The 8,197-nt window shown below is 41.5% G+C and overlaps 1 pseudogene; it reads left to right on the forward strand.

Moving 5' to 3' along the window:
- Positions 1 to 231: 231 nt before the first annotated feature.
- LOC133095289 (nucleolin-like) lies at positions 232 to 2,789 on the forward strand (annotated as a pseudogene).
- The last annotated feature ends 5,408 nt before the right edge of the window (positions 2,790 to 8,197 follow it).

Here is an 8,197-nt window from a genome sequence, read left to right on the forward strand (position 1 = left end):
GGGAAAGGTTGTGATAAGAGGGAGGATTCCATTTACTCATATGAGAGCTGACAAATCCAGGTAAAACTTGAGTCTGGGCACCACCTTCAATATTTAGGAATTTGAGATTCAGAAACAGGCTGAGCTAAGTTTAAATTCCATCTCTGTCATTTTCTAGCCACATGATTTTCTCATATAAGCAATGAACCCAACTTATGTCACTTGTTAAAAGGTAACTAGCTTTCGCCTCAGTCTCGAGCTCTAGCTGGCAGCCAAGCGTACGAGCTCTGCGATCAGCGGCCGCCATCGACGTTGCTTCGTTTCCTCTGGGCTCATCTGCGCCACTCGCTCGGCACACACTCCGCAGTCATAGCAGCTATCATGGTAAAGCTTGCAAAGGCCGGTAAAAATCAAGGTGACCCCAAGAAAATGGCTCCTCCCCCAAAGGAGGTAGAAGAAGATAGTGAAGATGAGGAAATGTCAGAAGATGAAGAGGATGATAGCAGTGGAGAAGAGGTTGTTATTCCTCAGAAAAAAGGCAAAAAGGCTACCACAACTCCAGCAAAGAAGATGATGGTTTCCCAACAAAAAAGGTTGCAGTTGCCACACCGGCAAAGAAAGCAGTTGTCACCCCTGGCAAAAAGACAGCCGCTATGCCAGCCAAGAAGACGGTTACACCTGCCAAAGCAGTAGCAACACCTGGCAAAAAGGGAGCCACACCAGGCAAAGCATTGGTAGCAACCCCTGGTAAGAAGGGAGCAGCCGCTCCAGCCAAGGGAGCAAAGAACGGCAAGAATGCCAAGAAGGAAGACAGTGATGAGGAAGATGAAGACGACAGTGAAGAGGAGGATGAGGATGATGAAGAGGAGGAGGAGGATGAATTCGAGCCAGCGGTGATGAAAGCAACTGCTGCTCCTGCCTCAGATGATGAGGATGACGAGGACGAAGATGACGATGAAGACGACGACGAGGAGGATGAGGATGACGAGGATGACTCTGAAGAAGAAGCTACGGAGACTGCACCAGCCAAAGGAAAGAAAGCTCCAGCAAAAGCTGCTCCTGTGAAGGCAAAGAGCACTGCTGAAGATGAAGATGAAGAGGATGACGATGAGGATGAGGAGGATGACGAGGAGGAGGAGGATGAAGACGAGGAGGAGGAAGAGGATGACGAGGAGGAGGAAGAACTTGTCAAAGAAGCACCTGGAAAACGAAAGAAGGAAATGACCAAACAAAAAGCAGCTCCTGAAGCCAAGAAACAGAAAGTGGAAGCCACAGAACCAACTACATCTTTCAATCTTTTTGTTGGAAACCTGAACTTCAGTAAATCTGCTCCTGAATTGAAAACGGGTATCAGTGACCTTTTTGCTAAAAATGATCTTGCAGTTGTTGATGTCAGAATTGGTGTGTCTAGGAAGTTTGGCTACGTGGATTTTGAATCTGCTGAAGACCTGGAAAAAGCCTTGGAACTCACTGGTTTAAAAGTCTTTGGCAATGAAATTAAACTAGAAAAACCAAAGGGAAAAGACAGTAAGAAAGATCGAGATGTGAGAACACTTTTGGCTAAAAATCTTCCTTATAAAGTTACTCAGGAAGAATTAAAAGAAGTGTTTGAAGATGCTGTGGAGATCAGATTAGTCAGCAAGGATGGAAAGAGTAAAGGGATTGCTTATATTGAATTTAAGACAGAAGCTGATGCAGAGAAAACCTTGGAAGAAAAGCAGGGAACAGAGATAGATGGGCGATCCATTTCCCTGTACTATACCGGAGAGAAAGGTCAAAGTCAAGACTATAGAGGTGGAAAGAATAGCACTTGGAGTGGTGAATCAAAAACCCTGGTTTTAAGCAACCTCTCCTATAGTGCAACGGAAGAAACTCTTCAGGAAGTATTTGAGAAGGCAACGTTTATCAAAGTGCCCCAGAACCAGAATGGCAAATCTAAAGGGTATGCATTTATAGAATTTGCGTCATTTGAAGATGCTAAAGAAGCTTTAAATTCATGTAATAAAAGGGAAATTGAGGGCAGAGCCATCAGGCTGGAGTTGCAAGGACCCAGGGGATCACCTAATGCAAGAAGCCAGCCATCCAAAACTCTGTTTGTCAAAGGTCTGTCTGAGGATACTACAGAAGAGACATTAAAGGAGTCGTTTGATGGCTCTATTCGTGCAAGGATAGTCACTGACCGGGAGACTGGATCCTCCAAGGGGTTTGGTTTTGTAGACTTCAACAGTGAGGAAGAGGCCAAAGCTGCCAAGGAGGCCATGGAAGATGGTGAAATTGATGGAAACAAAGTTACTTTGGACTGGGCCAAGCCTAAGGGTGAAGGTGGCTTCGGTGGCCGAGGAGGAGGCAGAGGTGGCTTCGGTGGCAGAGGTGGTGGCAGAGGTGGCCGAGGTGGATTTGGTGGCAGAGGCCGGGGAGGCTTTGGAGGGCGAGGCGGCTTCCGAGGAGGCAGAGGAGGAGGAGGAGACCACAAGCCACAAGGAAAGAAGATGAAATTTGAATAGTTTCTTCTATCCCTGTCTTTCCCTCTTCCATTTGAAAGAAAGGACTCTGAGGTTTTTACTCTGTTACCTGCTCAATGACGGAGCCTTCTGAGGACATTCCAAGACAGTATACAGCCCTGTGGTCTACTTGGAAATCCGTATAGATAACATTTCAAAGGAGATAACCCTGTTGGTGTTGACTGGATATTCGTAAAAACTTTTTAAAGAGATGAGTGATAGAGCTAACCCTTATCTGTAAGTTTTGAATTTATATTGTTTCCTCCCATGTACAAAACCATTTTTTTCCTACGGAGTTTTTTGGTTTTGGTTTTTTGTTTTTGTTTTTGTTTTTTTTTTGCGTTGGTGGGTTATAAAGGAAAGCAGAATGTTTTATCATGATTTTTGCTTTAGCAACTTTGGGACAAATTAAAAGTCCTAAACTCTAAAAAAAAAAAAAAAAAAAAAAAAAGGTAACTAATCTGTAAGTAACAGGGTTGTAGTAAAGATTAAATGAGCAAATACAGGTAAATCTCAATCATAGGTTCTCAATTAATACTCCAGAAATGTTTTCTCTTTTTAGGATTTCAGGATCAAATGACTGTGATCCACCCCTGTTCCTGACACATTATCAGTAGGTGTCCATGCAGTAGTTGATGATTAACATTGACTTAGGTAGTACTTGACAGTTTACAAATACTTTCTTATACAAAAATCATGAAATGAAGAATGTTTCTGCCAATGATATTTAGTAGGACAGAACTCCATCTACCATTTCACTAAGGTATCTGAAAGAGTCAACTAAATTTCACCCCAAAATTAACTTCACTCTGTATTTGATGAGTTTGTCTGCCCTATGGGAATTGTGCTACCAACAGTGGACTTATGAGGTACATACTCCTGCTTCTTTTCTGTGCAAGGGATTTTTAGTGCCTATTTCTCTGACAAGAGTCACTGACCCTCCAAAAAGACATGAGTCCTTGGATTGTTTCACCCTCCATTAAATAGATCAGAGTGGCCTGGTCACATGTCCAAGGCCATGGAGGGCAGAGCTAGGGTTGAGGCTCTGATGTCACCTGATGCCCACATGTGGAAGAGCCAAGGTGACTGAGGGCAAGTGCATTTAGATGGTGGGGGCAGGGAGGGAGGGTGGGGGACTCTAAAGCACTGGGGTGGGTACTGGAGAACAAATGCTGGTGCATTTGACCAAGAATTATTTAATGCAACGTTTGGCAGTGCTGTCCTTGCTGTGGGGACAAGTCTCCCCAAGTGATCATTGAGAGGGTTTCTTGGGACTTGGTATAAATCCTAGGAATTTACTATTAATGAAAGAATTTTGAGCAAATAGGTCTAATCAAAGTATAACACCCCGCAATTTTTATTTTTTATGTGTAAAATGGAAATATTACTATCTTGATTATGTGAAGAGTAGCCAACACTGCCTTACTTTTGACCCTGGAGAGAAGAGAGTTCACCGTATCTGTGCATGCCTGTGGTTTGGTGGGAGGAGGGTAACTCCCAGGGGCGTGGTTGGAGATTCATGCCTGGTGTATCTAGCAATGCTTTAAAAGACTGGATTCTCATGGTTGTTTTCTCTTTCCTCAGCTTTATCTGCTCAGTTTTTCAACTGTCCCTGCACAAGAATACAGAGGAGGACAGGTGATGGCTGAGTGTGTGACAATGAAACGATGAGTGAGAGGTACCCACTCACATTTCTGAATTGATCCATCTTTTGCCAAAGGGCCAGATTTCTCCTTTTGGCCTGGATCTTCCAACTACATCCAGGAAATATTAATGCCAGTTATGCTCACCACCCTGTTAGGCATATGGAAGGTTAGGGACTGATGTGGAAACAATCTTCTTCTGTCATTCACACACTTGTTCCAGACTACTTTAAGCTGTGACTTCACAGAACAGATGGTAGAGGTTTTCATTTAAAACAAAATACAATTCTTAGGCTCAGTAGAGAAAAATTCTCTAATTTACCTTGTAAATGTTACAATGGCCTTTGACATGTGGTGAATACAGGTGATAGCAGTGAGTGAAAGAAGTTTTGAGACCAGGGTGAATCCTGTGTGAAAGGTGCTGGGGTGGAGGTGGGTTTCGGGCAAGAAAGAGTAATGAGGAATTATTTACTTTCCCTAATTTTAAAAATATTAACTTTTTAAAGACTGTATTTGAACATTTGCATAGCTACAAAAGAAGATAAATTTCCTTATCAAACTTCTTCATAATAACTCAGTTTCCCTCTGTAATCATAACCTTTGTTCAAACTTGAAAATTGAATGCAATATATGCAGACTATTATTTTCTTAATTGTGGCTGTGTATTGAGTAGAAAGGGTCTAATAGACAGAATAAAATGTAGGGTACTGGACAGCAAACAACTGACAAGGAAACTCCGAGCTCTCACTCCCCCACAGTGACATGAATAAAACAACCAGGATCTGTCAGCCCTGGGGACCCAAGAAGTGTCAACAATGATCTCTTTTCTGCTCTCATCACTGCCAGCCCTGGCAGGAGTATGGATTAGCTCCGGAAATGTGTGTGTGTGTGTGTGTGTGTGTGTGTGTGCAATTCTTTTTTCTTCCTGCAACACCTGGAGTTGCTAAGTGAGCCTGGATATTTCAAGTAAGCAATGGCCATGCCATACAAACAACACAGTGGACCCTCTGTCACTCTTGTGTCTTTGGGACTTGAGTGCACACAAAGTTTGTATGATGGGTCCAGGTGTGAACTTCCAGTTGTCTCCTTGGCTCATACCTGCTTTGCAAGGGGAATGATTTTCCCTTGGGAAATCAGCTCAATGCTTAAAGGAGAGAAGGGCTGCACAGGTGTAGGTTTGGGCTAGCAGTCTTGGGCATGGACGATTGGGAAAAACCAAGTGAATTCCCTGATATGAGGGAAGAGACTGTGGACACAGGGATCCCAGGCATGCAGACTCAGGGTTCTAGTTGCCTGTGGGTGTCTCTGGGTCTGGGTGGAGCAGAGAGGTTGAAGGGCTGGGATGCCAGCTGCCTGTCTGGAGACTCTAATAGGAGGGGGCAGAAAAGTGGGAGGTGTGGCCCATCTTTGTTTCTGAAGACACTTGTTTTTCTGGCTCCTGCACCAGGCTATAGGGAAGACTTTATTCTTGTTTTTCAAAATTGCTTTAGCTATTCTAATTCTTTACTTTTCAATTTAAGTTTTTTTTAAAGATAAATGCATATGTGTGTGTGTGTGTGTGTGTGTGTGTATATATATATATACACATATATATATCTCATTTAAAAACCATCAATAAACCAAAACAGAAATTGATAGTATTGTACTGTGTGAATGTACTAGAAATTTACTTACCTAGTCCCTCTTAATAGCTATGATGTCCAAATGTTGTTATTATATTAAGTATTGCTGATATCAATATTCTTTTTTTTTTTAAACATCTTTATTGAAGTATAATTGCTTTACAATGGTGTGCTAGCTTCTGCTTTACAACAAAGTGAATCAATTACACATATACATATGTTGCCATATCTCTTCCCTCTTGCATCTCCCTCCCTCCCACCCTCCCTATCCCACCCCTCTAGGTGGTCACAAAGCACCGAGCTGATCTCCCTGTGCTATGCAGCTGCTTCCCACTAGTTATCTATTTTACATTTGGTAGTGTATATATGTCCATGACACTCTCTCACCCTGTCACATCTCACCCCTCCCCCTCCCCATATCCTCAAGTCCATTCTCTAGTAGGTCTGTGTCTTTATTCCCATCTTGCCACTAGGTTCTTCATGACCTCTTTTTTTTTTTTTCCCTTAGATTCCATATATATGTGTTAGCATACTGTATTTGTTTTTCTCTTTCTGACTTACTTCACTCTGTATGACAGACTCTAACTCCATCCACCTCATTACAAACACCTCCATTTCATTTCTTTTTATGGCTGAGTAATATTCCATTGTATATATGTGCCACATCTTCTTTATCCATTCCTCCGATGATGGACACCTAGGTTGCTTCCATGTCCTGGCTATTGTAAACAGAGCTGCAATGAATATTTTGGTACATGACTCTTTCTGAATTATGGTTTTCTCAGGGTATATGCCCAGTAGTGGGATTGCTGGGTCATATGGTAGTTCTATTTTTAGTTTTTTAAGGAACCTCCATACTGTTCTCCATAGTGGCTGTATCAATTTACATTCCCACCAACAGTGCAAGAGGGTTCCCTTTTCTCCACACCCTCTCCAGCATTTATTGTTTCTAGATTTTTTGATGATGGCCATTCTGACTGGTGTGAGATGATACCTCATTGTAGTTTTGATTTGCATTTCTCTAATGATTAATGATGTTGAGCATTCTTTCATGTGTCTGTTGGCAATCTGTATCTCTTCTTTGGAGAAATGTCTATTTAGGTCTTCTGCCCATTTTTAGATTGGGTTGTTTGTTTTTTTGTTATTGAGCTGCATGAGCTGCTTGTAAATCTTGGAGATTAATCCTTTGTCAGTTGCTTCATTTGCAAATATTTTCTCCCATTCTGAGGGTTGTCTTTTGGTCTTGTTTATGGTTACCTTTGCTGGGCAAAAGCTTTTAAGTTTCATTAGGTCCCATTTGTTTATTTGTGTTTTTATTTCCATTTCTCTAGGACCTGGGTCAAAAAGGATCTTGCTGTGACTTATGTCATAGAGTGTTCTGCCTATGTTTTCCTCTAAGAGTTTGATAGTGTCTGGCCTTACACTTAGGTCTTTAATCCATTTTGAGTTTATTTTTGTGTATGGTGTTAGGGACTGTTCTAATTTCATACTTTTACATGTACCTGTCCAATTTTCCCAGCACCACTTATTGAAGAGGCTGTCTTTTCTCCACTGTATATGCTTGCCTCCTTTATCAAAGATAAGGTGACCATATGTGCGTGGGCTTATCTCTGGGCTTTCTATCCTGTTCCATTGATCTATATTTCTGTTTTTGTGCCAGTACCAAACTGTCTTGATTACTGTAGCTTTGTAATATAGTCTGAAGTCAGGGAGCCTGATTCCTCCAGCTCCATTTTTCGTTCTCAAGATTGCTTTGGCTATTCGGGGTCTTTTGTGTTTCCATACAAATTGTGAAATTTTTTGTTCTAGTTCTGTGAAAAATGCCAGTGGTAGTTTGATAGGGATTGCATTGAATCTGTAGATTGCTTTGGGTAGCAGAGTCATTTTCACAATGTTGATTCTTCCAATCCAAGAACATGGTATATCTCTCCATCTATTTGTATCATCTTTAATTTCTTTCATCAGTGTCCTATAATTTTCTGCATACAGGTCTTTTGTCTCCTTAGGTAGGTTTATTCCTAGGTATTTTATTCTTTTTGTTGCAGTGGTAAACGGGAGTGTTTTCTTAATTTCACTTTCAGATTTTTCATCATTAGTATACAGGAATGCAAGAGATTTCTGTGCATTAATTTTGTATCCTGCTACTTTACCAAATTCATTGATTAGCTCTAGTAGTTTTCTGGTAGCATCTTTTGGATTCTCTATGTATAGTATCATGTCATCTGCAAACAGTGACAGCTTTACTTCTTCTTTTCCGATTTGGATTCTTTTTATTTCTTTTTCGTCTCTGATTGCTGTGGCTAACACTTCCAAAACTATGTTGAATAATAGTGGTGAGAGTGGGCAACCTTGTCTTGTTCCTGATCTTAGTGGAAATGGTTTCAGTTTTTCACCATTGAGGACAATGTTGGCTGTGGGTTTGTCATATACGGCCTTTATTATGTTGAGGAAA

This window comes from Eubalaena glacialis, chromosome 7 (assembly GCF_028564815.1).
Source record: "Eubalaena glacialis isolate mEubGla1 chromosome 7, mEubGla1.1.hap2.+ XY, whole genome shotgun sequence".
NCBI lineage: Eukaryota > Metazoa > Chordata > Mammalia > Artiodactyla > Balaenidae > Eubalaena > Eubalaena glacialis.